Raw genomic sequence first — 13533 nt, 5'->3', positions numbered from 1 at the left:
AGGTTGGTAATGTCCTTCCTCTGTTATCAGCCCTGTGAAGCCACCCTCCAGGAGTGTGTACTAGCATGTACTAGCTCCCATGGGCATGGGGTATCCATAGGCCAGGAAAGGCTATGCCTCCCCAAACAGCCAGGCATGGCCCTGCCCACGCTCTGCCTTGAGGCCCCACTCCTGCATACCCCCCTTCCCCCGTGGCCCTGTCCACACTGCTCGTCTTCCCGCTCTCCCTCAGCCTCTCCCCTGAAGCTGGTGGGGGCTGGGGCTGAGGCTAGGGTGGTCCGGCCAGCAGCTCAGGGTAGCTGGTGGGTCGGTGCTCAGGCCGGCTAGTGCTTGGGCTGGCTGGCCAGCAGGCCGGGACTCAGGGCGGGTTGGCCAGCAGCCTGGGCTGGCTGGTGGGCCAAGATTCATGGTGGCCAGTGGGCCAAGACTTGGGGCAGCTGGAGCTGGGCTCCTCCGGGCACGGTGGAGGACTCGGGGCTCCAATGGGGTAAGGGGTGCGGAAGGGGAGGGGGAGGGCGGGGCCTTGGGAGGAAGGGGTGGGGCTAGAGGCTAGCCTTTGCGAACAGGGGGTTCACGCACTGCCCATGCTAGTTCCAGCTGGATTCTCCAGGGACCAACAGACAAAGAAAGGAGTTTTGGATAAATAGCCTGATTTTACACAGGCTCAGGTCCAAGGTATTAATACCTCATGGTTTGCAGAAGGCCCCAATTCTTAGGGAAGGGTTGGAAGAACAGAGCCAACAGAGGCCCCATAAGACTGGATGCTTGTTCTGAGCTGAAGCTGCAATGAACTTGAAACCACAAGGAATCCCTTTGGGTTGGGTGTTGAAGGCCTGCTCCTTCCAGCGCCCTACATGAGGGTTGGGGTGATCTCTGGTTCTTTTATTGTTTTTAATGTGTTTTCTCTGTAATGCTTTTATCTTAAGAATAAAATAGCCTTGCATAAAAGAATTGCATGGTAACTATAACCGTGGGCAATCAGGCTCTGAACCATTCCTGAAGAGCAAGCAAGCAGGCCTGCTTGGGCAGCCTGTCTCTGCTGGGAATAATGCAGTGAAGGCAGGGAACTGTGCAGCTTGGAGGTACTTCAATCAGAAGGGAGTGAGATGCAGGTCTCCACTCAAGAAAGGCAGCAGCCTGGGGAGCTGGAAGCCTGAGAGTGGGTGCCCTTGCTGAACCACTGAGCTGAAATACAGGTGCAGTTGCCCTGAAGTGTAACAGATACTGCAGGAGTCAATATTCTATTAGTCAACTTGATATTATCTAGTCTTCGAATTTCAGGGATTTTTTTTTCACTGTTGTTTTTACGAATGAAAAGCTATTTTCCAAATGAAGAATATTCTGAGATTTGATTGGTAAGGCATTATTCTTACTGGTAAGCTGATTCAAGGCCTCTGATATTTTACTTTCCAGCTGTCAAACAGAGGTGTCCCTCATTAAACCAAACCAAACAATCATGTGAGGACTTATTGCCTGTCAAAAGCCAAATGGAACTCTATATGTGAGTAGTCTACGGTGACTTCACACTGCAAGTTGGGACACATTCTCATTTGAATATGGTTGTGTTTGCAAAACAAACACTTGTGAAACAGTATCTACCCTATATTTAATGCAGGCTTCCATTGAGCTATTTTATATTTCTTTTTCAAATATACTTTTGGACAGTTCCCTAGTTATCATGGAATAGTCACTGGAAGTGAGTATTTCCTCGTGCTAGTGTCTGGGGTAAGGATACTATTTCTGGCTCTGCCAAGGGCTCACTGCATAACTTTGAGCAAATTCCTTAACTCCTCTGCACCTCAGTTTATCTGTCTATAACATGGATTTAAAAATACTTACCTAATGGAGGTGTTAGAGAGACAATGTCTCTCTTACCAGCAGAAGTTGGTCTTATCAAAGATATTATCTCACCCACCTTGTCTCTCCAACATCCTGGGACCAACATGGCTACAACATGGCAAACAATAATGGGGGTATTGTAATACATAGGTAATAGTTGAAGGATCAGAGATCCTTGGGGGAAAGGTGCTATGGAAGAGAAAAATATTCTTATTACTAAATAGAACATTTTTCCCTGCCTCCAAAACACTTGAATTTACAGTAAATTACACAGCTACAGTGGCAGGTTATCTTCTCACTCAGACAGATGTAAATGAAAAGGAACTCTTTTAAAGCCAGTGGAGTTACAATAGTGTAAAAAAAGAATATGGGAACTTAGAATCAGGCCCATCCGTTTATACTGTTCACATCAACTTTTAATGGAAATAAAATGGTGGAAAAACAGGACTGTATCAAAGATTCTACCCTGGTGGAATTTTTTAAACTTAGAAATAAGATGTCTGGACTGACAATCCTGCAAGAAAAAGATACTCCCTGCAAACCCCAATATTAGTCACATATCGTCTTTCTATCTATTTCATAGAAATTGAACTCCCCTGCGGAATCATTTTTCGACTTCTTTCCATGGACACCTAAAATACTGCAGAGATTCTATTTTTTTTTTTTAAAGTGCCACTAAATCTTCACCTCATTGAGAAAATACCAATTTCATTCAACAGAATCGTAATTAATCTAGTTTGGAGGTCGAGGAGGGCTGGCATATCCCCTTAACTATGAGTAATGAAAGCCCAAAATAGACTCAGGCAGCTTAATGTTCATGACTTGGAATCCTGCCCTTAACAAATGTATTGGATGTTCTTACATGGCCTCCTGGCTGCTTATGCTCATATATCCATGTGCTTTGATGGCATCGTGCCCAATCACAAGGTGGCATGCCAGTTTCGCTGGGGGTATAGGTACCACACAAAGAAGGGGAGGTTTGCTGGGTAATCTGCCTAATGCTCGAAGTGGTATCGCTTATGTGTGACATTCCCTTCCATTGTGATAGCAGCGCCACACTGGTGCCACAAAGCCCCCTCGGACTCATTAACACACGTATGGGCCAGCAGAGCAATGGTAGAAGACAAGTTGCTCCTGGGTAATCCTGGTTGCCAAATAGATTATGTAGCTGCAGGTACCTATTACAGCCAGGGATAGGGTGTAGAAAAGTATAATCGCATTTGAGTCCATCCCTCAGGTAGTCTATATGTATGAAGATCCAGCGCAGGCAGAAGGTTCAGGACACAAGCTGAATGTCAAGTGGCCTGGCCTCCATGCATGCAATCCTAATGCTGAGGGGCTCGCCGGAACTTTTCCATCCACTCTTCTTTTGGATGGAAAATTGGGTTTTGGACTAAACTAAAGTTTTGGGCAAAAGTGTCTAGCTTTCCTCAGGAAAATCTCCTCCTGTTTTTCATTGGCATATCAGAAATCAAATACTTTTCAATTTTTGGCTGAAAATATTTGGGTTTCAGATGAATATTTACAGACATTGGTGGTCAAAAAGCATAAATTTTCCAGTATGGGGGTTTTTTCAACAAAAAGGCTGATTTTCCCACTGACATTTTTGATGCAAATGAAGAAAATTAATTTTCATCTAAATTGACTGGGGGAAAATAACCATTTTTGAACTAGCTCTCCTACTGACATTCATGGAGCTGCACAGATGTACTGGGGGCAGAAATTATGCTAAAGAGCGAGCCCCAAAGCAGAGCAGTGCTTCCTGTACTGTATTCTGTCTTCCAGATCATTAATGATTATGTCAAATACACTGCAGTCCTCATTCCTAGTCCTCTGCTCTATCGATTAGACCACAGGACCTCATCCAGTGGTTTGCAATGCCTACTGTGCATGAGGGGAGGCAAACATAAAAAAGCATAAGGAGTGAGCCTTAGGTGAAGCTCAAGAGACAGCCGAGTCACCTAGCCCCTGATCAGCATTGTAGCGATGACTGAGGTAGATAAGCACAGCTGGCCTGTTGCTTAAGCCTCTGGGTCAGATCTTCAACTTGTGTAAATTAGTGTAACTCCCCTGAAGTGAACAGAGCTCTGCTGATTTACACCAGGTGAAAATATGGCCCTCTGAGTGGAGATGCCTGATAGGAAGAGAATAACCAAAGAATAGGCAAAACTAAGAAATGTGTTTGTCAGTAGGAGAGATCTGCAGCTGTTGACCCTTTTGCTGTTAACTCTGTCTGGGTTATGGCTCTGAATGTGGTAGTAACCAAAAGCCTTTACTAAGTGATGGTTGCTATGTAACCAGGGAGACTGGACCAATGGGTTGCTATTTCCCCAGACTGGGAAATGAGAATCCCCCTTACCTGTGCCAATAGGTCCAAGCTGCTGGGGAGGGAGATGCGAGCGAAGGTCAAAGGAGAAGTGGTAAGAGGGGAATGGAGTGTGCAGGATCACTTGTAGTAAGAGAACAAAATAGGTCTCTAGGAGAGAGGAAGACTACCTGATGGTGTGTATCTTCTGTGCACTAGGCTGCTGACCAAACACAAAATGGAAGCTGCCTGTGCATTTGTCATTTCTCCATTCTCCAAGGGTGCAGGAAAATAGGGTGACCAGATGTCCCGATTTTATAGGGACAGTCCTGATATTTGGGGCTTAGTCTTATATAAGCACCTATTATCCCCCATCCCAGTTTTTCACACTTGCTATCTGGTCACCCTGAGTATGTAGAAAAACAAGTCGCAACAGATACAAACTATTTACAGCACACCTTTCATGTGTCTTCATTTGGTAAGAAGTGAGGGCGCTCCTGAGGCCTATGAATCAAACCGAACAACAAGGAAAATTTCAGAAAATAAAAAATTGTCAGAGACACAGAAGAAAACATCTTTTACTTTTTGACCAGCATGTGTTTTACTTAACAGGAAAAAAGAAAAAGGGGGAAAGGTTCTGCAGTTGCTGGGTCGCATTTGAGTCCATCCCTCAGGTAGTCTATATGTATGAAGATCCAGCGCAGGCAGAAGGTTCAGGACACAAGCTGAATGTCAAGTGGCCTGGCCTCCATGCATGCAATCCTAATGCCGAGGGGTATTTATTATCAAAGTACTAATGAACTTGTCGTGGGAGAATGGGTCTGATTTCTGTTATTTAAAAAAACCCATTTTTCCAAGGCTAATTGTGAGTAAGGCCCCTGATGGCTCCAGGGAGCGGGAATGGAAGGATGAAGATGTGGGGGATATGGAGGCTGAAGGGGTACAGAGCCCTTCATCCTCCACTCCAGGTCACTGGTTTGAATTTGTCCCTGATTGTCATGGAACAAGCTTTTCCCTTCTTGGCCTCCAGTTCATATCCAGCCCCAGAGCTCGATCACCGCCTTCAACTCTGTGAGTTGGGGGCTGGAGAAAAGCTTGGCAAGGTTTCCTTCCTGGAGATGGACTCATAGCATTCTGTCAGTGGACAGCTTTGCCTCCTCAGCCTGCCACCACTTCCCCAAGGAAAAACAGAGGCTTCTGTGCCTCTGTACTGGCCCTGTGTTCCCCTTCTCCCCACCTACTGGGTAGGGTGGTTACAGTGCATCCACTCTGCTGTAGATGGCTGCCCCTGAACCTGCGAAGCAATTGAAGGGGCTTCAGCATAGTCAATGCAGCTTCAGGCTACATGTTCACTGTCGGGCTTGGGTTAAGAAGATGATGCACGTGCCTCAGGCCCCTAACTGCCTGCTGTCAGCATGACCGTTTTCGTAGGATCCCAGGCCCATGGAACTCCCCTTCATAGAGGTTCGGGGAAAGGATGGGGACAGTGCACCGAAGTCTGTCTCACTCCCAAAACTCCTATTGCATCATCAAGGGCAGATCCTCGTGTGGTTAGATCTCTCCACATACTAATCTTAGGGGCCCCGAGTCAGTAGCTGTTTAGTGGCCTCTGTAAAATGGGTTAGTGGATCTCAGGCCACTTTGTCAAAAAGAGGTCTCCACATCACAAATCACCACTACAGCAGGGTAGTGGCATGAAGCTGTCTGGGCACCAATCTACCTCCTCATTCCTAGAGGTGGACCTATATAGAGTCACACTAATGAGGCTGGAACAGCTTCCTCTGCTTCTGCCTATTCTGTAGATAAATATAGGACTCAATTTCCAGTCCAGCACCTTTCCCCACACTAAATTCACTATGTATAGATTGATAGATAGTGGATATTCTTGTTCGTGTTCTAGAGGTAGCCTTAAACAGGATGTTTTAAGCCATGTTGCTGGCTCCTGGAAAGGTTAGCCACATGGCTCTGTGGTGGGCAAAGTGTGTGATTGCCATCGAACTAGGCAGTCATGCTCTCCTTGTCTTAGATTTCTTTATATGAGTCAGAGGATGAGTCAGACAAGGAAACACTGAGGCCACACAGGTGGCCAACTCTCTAGTCTAACCTGTGCAATGACTGAGGTTTTGCTGCGGAGCAGCAGTTTAAAGAAAAAATAACAGAACGTGAGTCACATTCATCCCTGGTGCAGCTCCACCAATTTCAATGGCACTAAACCCATGACGAATCTGGCCCCGTGTTCATCCCTCATAAAATAAAGGAAGCTTCCTCCTGCAGCAGAATCAATTGGAAAAGGGAGAGAGGGGGAAAATGTGCTTCCTTCTAACCCACATTAAAAATAATCATTTTTAGTTGCACAATGGGGACAGATAAAACCAGTTCTGCTAGATACCACGGTACAATCTCCACAGCATGTCATGAAAAACAAATGGGCAAAACTCAGGGATTTCTTTCATCTCTGCTCATTTATATATAATACAGGGGAAGTGAGGGGGCATAAAGTGTGTGTGGGAGGGGTTTTTTTTCCTAAGTTGATCATGTCACCAGGGTGAGCACCGAAAAGCTTTAGTATGGATTTTATACATGGACAAAATGATTGGAAATTAAAGTTTTTATTTGTCAGGTTGATTTAGACCAGTTGGCTAGAAATAATAATATTTATTTTTTAAAAAGACTGCCAGAGTTTTCTCTAGTGTGCAGTGTTTTCTGTCTCAACCGTTTCCTCCCATTTGGCAGGTCAGTTGTGTATGTGAGCACTACTGGAATGCTGAAATACCACCTGAGGGAGAAAATTGCTAATCACTAAAAATTACTAATCTTTCTCTCACGCTAAACAAATCCTGCGGAGAGATTTTTTAGTTACACAAGGGTGCTGCCCCACGCCCCTTTCCCCCCAGTTAATGATACAGAGATGCAAAAGGGACCATATCACATCCTAAAATTCATTAGCCGGGGCATTTTCACATGGTAAGTTCTAAGTCTGAGTGCAAAATAAAGACACAAAAGACTGAAAAATCTTCAAATGCACAGCACCAGTGCTCTCTGACAGAAAGGGCAGGGAAAGGAATTTAGACAGCTATATCATATTCTCTTAATATATTACATATTGCCAACCGTCCCCAACTGACATTGTAACCCTGTTGTGCTAGGTGCTGTATAATACCATAGCAATTGTGGTCTCTTCAAAGAGTTTACAATCTAAATAGACAAGAGAGATAAAGGTTGGAAAAAAGGAAAGCATTATTTTATGGGTAAGGAGCTGTGGCACAGAGATTAAGTAATGTGCACAAGGTCACACAGAAAGCAGAGCCGGGAATTTAACCCAGAGCTTCTGAGTCCAGTGCCATCCTTCCTCTCGCTCCTCTATTACCCGCTTTCCCTGCCATATAAATTTCTTATCCCTAACAATGACATTTTAATGACATCCCCGGGGATATGGAGCCTTCTCTTTCCCCACTGTATTTTAACAAAGCCATACTCACATAAACCTTCTAGTTTATGCGATGAAATGCGACATACCATGCCCACACTATGCGACATACCATGCCCACTCAACTGGCCACTGGCAGCAGGACTGAAATCCCAACCCTACTGCTCCAAAAGCCCAAGTCCCACGAGAATTATAGAAAGGAGACCACTGTGGTGAACAAATTAGAGGATGTGCAGACTAGGAGAACGCGCACCAGTGAGATGCTACTATAGTGGTCATAAAAAAATATATTGCCCCAAAGTGTAATTAACAACTATGGCAAACATATTTCATCAGCAAGACTAACCCATTCAGCAGTAGCTGGAGGGGAATAAAAAGAGGCTTTTAATCTGCCAACACCTAGCTTCAGTGCTCTGTATTTCCCCTGCAGCAGCTGATGTAGCAAACGTCTAAAACACGGCAGAATGCCGCACATCCAGCGTTCCAGCCACTGCTACAGACGTTGACTCTAGAAGAGGAATCAGGGTGCTGTGAGATAGGGTATTCGACAACTGAGAGCAAGAAGGGCCACGCATTTAGTGGGGAAAATTTGAGGTCATGTACTCTCTGGCACAGTTCCAAAGGCATACACCCTCAGCTGTTTGAGTCCGGCTCTTGTCTTACACTTAGCTTGTAATTTCTCTGGGACAGGGACCATCTTATTGTTAGGTGAGTTCACAGCGCCTATCACAATGGGGTCCTGCTCCATGACTAGGGCTCCTTGGTGCTATGGTAATATAAATCAATAATAATAATTAATAGTAATGGCTAAATGCATCAATCTCTCTGGTTCAGAAACCTGGGGGATTTTAGGCATTTCTCCCACAACTAGCAGGAAAAGTGCTGTATAGATGGCAGACCTCGCTGAATTTAAATGTGCACCTTGCGGTGGATTTAAAAAAAAAAATTGCTGTACAGTTTTGCTGGCTTAATTCTACTTTGGGCCTCTGAGAGCCATTAGAGAACTTCTGATCAGTGGAACTTGGGCATGTTTTGTTTTCCGTCTTTAAGATTCTTTGGAAGCCTGTTTGAGCTTCAGATTCCACAGCCAGTGCTGTGAGGCCGGGATTTCCTAAGGCTCAGCTGCTATGCAACAGATGCACAGGTGTGTTCTGATAACACATCAGCATTCTTGGTTTTCACTTAAGCAGAAAGAAAACAAAAAGGTAGCAGATTAAGTCATATACAGGCACTAACAGACGAGAGAGAGCGAGAGAAGTTTGAAAGTACATTTGGCCAACATAGGAGGTCCACGATAGCCTCGCAAAAACAACTTTTTTTTGACAATTGTGACAGGAAATTTTACCACCAGCCTTTCTGAAACCTACAGTCAGGTTGGAGATTATCATCAGATTGTAGCAAAGCGCTTGAGCAGACAAAATACCATGATCTTTAGGCAGTCACCATCAATTCAACGTGACACCGTTATGATAGCGCCACCTGCTGAGCGGGCTGTTGGTTTTGGGTTGGTTTTTTTTAAGGCATTTCATGGGATTTGATTCTTTGAGTCAAATATAGCCCTAGTGTAAACAGACTCAACTCTTGACGCCAGTGAAGCCCGCTTGCTCCAGGGCTGATTTTATCCCCCCTCGTTTCTCAGGTATCAATCAAGTACTGTCACATTGTTAAAAACAGTAGTGGATGCTTAGGACAGACTATGACTAAACTACACTGACTCAGGTGCAGTACGTTCTCTGTTCACTGCAGTCCAAGGCCTGGAGCTTACCCTGTATGTCAGTTGTGCCCCGCTAGAATGGAAAACACAAGGCCTTTTCCAGGAAGATTTTTTCACCACCCACTTAAATAGTGAAAAAATTTACAACCAGGAACAGGTCTTAGGCAATTACATCTAGAAGACCTGAATGATGTTTCACTGCAGGACAGATCCTAACTTGCCCTCCAGGACTGAGTGGGACCCCTTATTGAGCTCTGCCCACAACCTAGGATAGCTAGATATTTCTGCTAAAATGATCAGCAATGAAAGAGTTAACATTACCATTTAAGTTGTTGTCACTGAGCTGGAGCATTAACACCCCATTGGAGTAAATGGGGGAAGGCCACATGACTCAGCTCTGTTAGCTCCACTGAGCCTTTTGCTTGTGCAAGGGCTGCAGGATGTGGTGCTGATACACCTTAGTCTCTAAGGTGCCACAAGTCCTCCTTTTCTTTTTGCAAATACAGACTAACACGGCTGTTACTCTGAAACCAATCACAGGTGCATGTGCTGTGTAGCCCTGCTCGCTGCTTTTCACCAAATCTTCAGAACTATTCCAAAACTAGAGCTTCAGCCGAGTCAGCTAGTCTTCCATGCAGGAGATGGGGGTTTGGTTGCCTCTCCAAATCGCTTGCTGACCTCGGGCTTGGAACAGTATGGAGACAGCATTCTGCATTGCTGGGTGGAGAGAGTACTTTGTATCACTGACAGTGAACTCCTCCTGCCACTGTGGTGTTGAGGGGCTTCAAAGGGAATCTCCATCCAGTCCGTATCGGATCAAAGGTTGATGATTGCAATTGGAAGGTCAGAAAGTGAGGCAAGGCAAGGTAATGTTGTAGGGCAGTGGTTCTCAAAGCTGGTCCGCCACTTGTTCAGGGAAAGCCCCTGGCGGGCCAGGCTGGTTTGTTTACTTGCCGCATCCGCAGGTTCAGCCGATTGCGACTCCCACTGGCCGCGGTTCGCCACTCCAGGGCAATGGGGGCTGCGGGAAGCAGCGCAGGCCGAGGGATGTGCTGACCGCCCTTCCCGCAGCCCCTACTGGCCTGGAGCAGCGAACCCCAGCCAGTGGGAGCCGCAATGGGCCGAACCTGCGGATGCGGCAGGTAAATAAACCAGCCCGGGCCGCCGGGGCTTTCCCTGAACAAGCGGTGGACCAGCTTTGAGAACCGCAATTGTAGGGGACACACTTCTGAAAATCTTCACTAGAGTTTTTGACTGTCAGTAGACAAACCTTTCTGGACGTCTTCACCATTGTTGCTTACCCCCTTTAGCTTTATCTATCAGCAAGATTGAGTGCTTGTCTACACACAAAAACTCTACCAGGATCAGGGCCGGCTCCAGCTTTTTTGCCACCCCAAGCGGCAAAGAAAAAAAAAGAAGCAGAGCCTGCCGCCGAGGAAGGAGAGAGGGAGTGAAGCACCCGCCGCCGAATTGCCGCCAAAGACGCCGACGTGCTGCCCCAATCACGGGCAGAGTGCTGCCTTTTTCTATTGGCCGCCCCAGGCACCTGCTTCCTTCGCTGGTGCCTGGAGCCGGCCCTGACCAGGATCGTTAAAGGAGTACAACCATACTAATATCAGTACAGTCTATTCTTGTGTGGGAAGGGAAATAAGCTATACTGATACAAAGCACCTATATACAAGTATAACTGCATCCACACTAAGCAAAACTATTTCACTATAAAAAAAGTCACACCCCTAACTAACATAGTTATACTGGTTCAAGACCAGGCATAATACTGAGCACTATATTTGTAACTCTGCTGCCATGCTGAAGGAATCAACACCTATCATAATTCGATTGTTCACTGATAAGTTTGATAAATGCTTTTAATGTACATGAGTCAGAAGCAATGAGTTAGTGCATATTTTTACAGATCAATCAGTAATATTAACATGAAGGTGACTTTCAGCTCAAGTGACAGATTGCCTGTGAAATGCTTTCTCAAAATGGAGCAAAAAGATGCTTTTTATAAAAACTCCTGGCACTCTCCTGTCAAGTCTTTCTCCAAATCAGTGTTGCCCGGTAAAGCAGGATCAGGGCTATTTGAAAACAGCAGCAAGTTAAGCTCTTCTCTGAAAGTTGTGGTGAGGCCTAATTTGCTTATCACCTGGGGTTTCCTTTTTCTCCCAAATTTAGGCATGCCAGTAATTTCTATGGTGATTGGTCTGGTCATGCTTGTATACTAGTTCATTGCAGGTGGGAGTAAAATAGCCAAATATCTGGAACATCTGAGTTGGGAAAAGGGAGCATAAAGAAGTCTACAGGAAAGAGATCATGAGGGAATTATATTAAAGCCTCAGATTGCTCAGAGGCCCAAAGTTCTCTTTTTCCATCCCCACCAAGCCATGGCTACTGAAATCTGCGTGGGCCCAGTGCACTGCAGTCAGCTTGGTTAGCACTAAATGCAACAAGGCTCTTATTAACTCACATGTAAGGAAGCTGCAGTTAAATGAGTTACTCATTAACTCTTAGGTAAAGCAACATAATTAAATAGGGCACTTTGTAAGCCACAGGTAAGCAGTCTGCTCAATAATGTACAGATAAAGCAATTTACACTTAATTAGAGTGCTCCTTAACCAAGAGCAATAATTCTTATCTATGCTTTCATGCAGAAGGATGTCAGAGTGCTTGACAGACTGTGGACCACATCCTGTTCTTGTCTGTTGTCTAGTCTCATTAGGTACGTCTATACTGCAATGTTAGGTGCAGATTTCACACTCAGGCTCCAGCCTAAGCCCCCTTCTATCTACACATGAATCTGCTAAGCCAGGGCTCAGACCTAGGGACCAGGACCCCCTGGGGATGAAGAGTCCAAGCTTGACTCAAGCCGGGATCCAAGGTTCAAGCCCTACTGCTTTGCAATGTAGATGCAGCCCCATGGGACTTCTGCTTTAGGAGTCTGCCTAAAGTATCCCACAATCCCATGGACCGACTGCTCTTTGTCTTCTGGACAGTTACATTTTACCACATTGCACCACAAAGGGCTAGAGTGGCCACATTTTGGGAGGGGACTAGGAAGTCTGGATAAGGGTGCTTGGACTCAGATCCATATAATACAGTACAGACTCTGGCACTCCAAGGTGGGATCCAGGGTTCAGCAACTCTGAATCTGGGGTTACAAATAACCTTAGGTGCTTGAAACCTAGGTTAAAAAAGGTGCTCAAGACTTAGGGTCTGCTAACTCGAGTTCTACTAACCCTGGGCTTACACTGTAGCACCTACCCTTTGAGTCTGTGAGCATATCCACACTAGGAAAAAGGTTAGAAGGCTGATGCAAATTCTATCTAAACCTACAACTGCCTTGTCCTCAGTAGGATGTTAGTTACTACATGTTAGTTCCACCTTTTTTCCTAGTGAACCCAAGGCCTGCAGTATTTGAGTTTACTGAGGGCCAGATTTTGGCAGATAGGGGCCTAAATACCTTTGAGAATCTGGGACTCCAGGATTCTCTCCTGTGCCTACAGTTTGGGCTGTTTTACATGCAGAATTGTAATGGTTGAACTTAACACCTTATCTTAAACTGGTTTAATTAAATTGGTGCAAAAGTCTGTGTGGACACTTATTTTGTCTTAAATCAGGCTTATTCTGATTTAGATTAAATTGATTAGGAACAGGTGTAAGATGAACCAAAGTAAGTTACTCAAAACAAAGTAAGAGGGTCCATACAGGGATTTGCACAGGTTTCAATTTGGGTGTAGACAGGGTCTGATTCTCCATTGCTCTCTGTCTTGTGCAGTCATTTACACCGCTGCAAAGTGGGTAAAAAAATGCTACAGTTCTGATCTGCTGTAAATGACTGCACAAGATACAGAGCAATCAAGAATGAGGCTCATTGTGCTTGCTAACTTACAGGTGGAGTACCTCCCAACTCATCAAGGTGCACCAGATGGAATGGTGAAAAAGAAGAGAGCAAAGACAACAGGAAGAAGAGGAAAAACAGATGAAAGGTATCCTGTCAGCTAAGCAGCACCTCTTGTCAGTCATAGACTGGAAGGATTGCCTCCAGGGAAGTCAGTTCAGGTAGCAAGAGTGATAAGGGATAGATGATTCACCCAGCTTGAGATAAGGAAATAAATTGTAACTGGGTTCATAATTTTGTTCCCCTATTTTTTGGCCACTGCTCAGGTTCTTTCCTCCATGGATAGATTTCTTAAATAGATTCTGATTCCCCCAAATGTGTGATGATCCCTTATTAATTATTATTAT

General features: G+C 45.2%; 1 long non-coding RNA gene across 2 annotated transcripts in view; it reads left to right on the top strand.

Moving 5' to 3' along the window:
• Positions 1 to 13241, top strand: part of LOC140917136 (uncharacterized) — a 37606-nt gene extending 24365 nt beyond the window's left edge. For both annotated transcript variants that reach the window (XR_012160714.1, XR_012160713.1), the window contains exons 2-3: positions 11940 to 12007; positions 13180 to 13241. This is a non-coding gene — a long non-coding RNA (uncharacterized lncRNA). The remainder of the gene's footprint in view (positions 1 to 11939; positions 12008 to 13179) is intronic.
• The last annotated feature ends 292 nt before the right edge of the window (positions 13242 to 13533 follow it).

This window comes from Lepidochelys kempii, chromosome 9 (assembly GCF_965140265.1).
Source record: "Lepidochelys kempii isolate rLepKem1 chromosome 9, rLepKem1.hap2, whole genome shotgun sequence".
Taxonomy (NCBI): Eukaryota; Metazoa; Chordata; order Testudines; family Cheloniidae; genus Lepidochelys; species Lepidochelys kempii.
The sequence above is the reverse complement of the archived record's forward strand: the minus strand, read 5'-3'. Positions and strand labels throughout refer to the sequence as shown.